This window comes from Penaeus monodon, chromosome 32, assembly GCF_015228065.2.
Source record: "Penaeus monodon isolate SGIC_2016 chromosome 32, NSTDA_Pmon_1, whole genome shotgun sequence".
Lineage (NCBI taxonomy): Eukaryota > Metazoa > Arthropoda > Malacostraca > Decapoda > Penaeidae > Penaeus > Penaeus monodon.
Genome location: NC_051417.1, coordinates 16,442,628 through 16,442,921, shown reverse-complemented (window position 1 = coordinate 16,442,921; position 294 = coordinate 16,442,628). Strand labels below are relative to the sequence as shown.

General features: G+C 49.7%; 1 protein-coding gene across 1 annotated transcript in view; it reads right to left on the bottom strand.

Annotated features, from left to right (window-relative positions):
- Window positions 1-294, bottom strand: part of LOC119593571 (mucin-19-like) — a gene marked incomplete in the record, with an annotated part of 28,776 nt that overhangs the window by 27,869 nt on the left and 613 nt on the right.

Below are 294 nucleotides of genomic sequence, written 5' to 3'. Positions count from 1 at the left end.
TTTCGATCGTTGATTCTGTAATCTTTCCCCCACGCGCCCCAGTTGTCATTGTGGGTCATGGCCGTCTCCTGCATTATTCTATCTTTAACACAGAATAAAACGACTTAAAAAGAGAGAAAGAGGGCAAAGCAACATTTCGTCTTGGCTTCGAAAGCGAGCGAAGTCGCGATTCCCCAAGACAAGTCAGGAACCCGCTCGGCGCCCTAGAGCGTGACGGCCGGGGAGACAGCCTCTCCAGCAACGCCGCCAGGAGGGGTTTATACATGTGTGTATATGTGTATATATTTGTGTTTG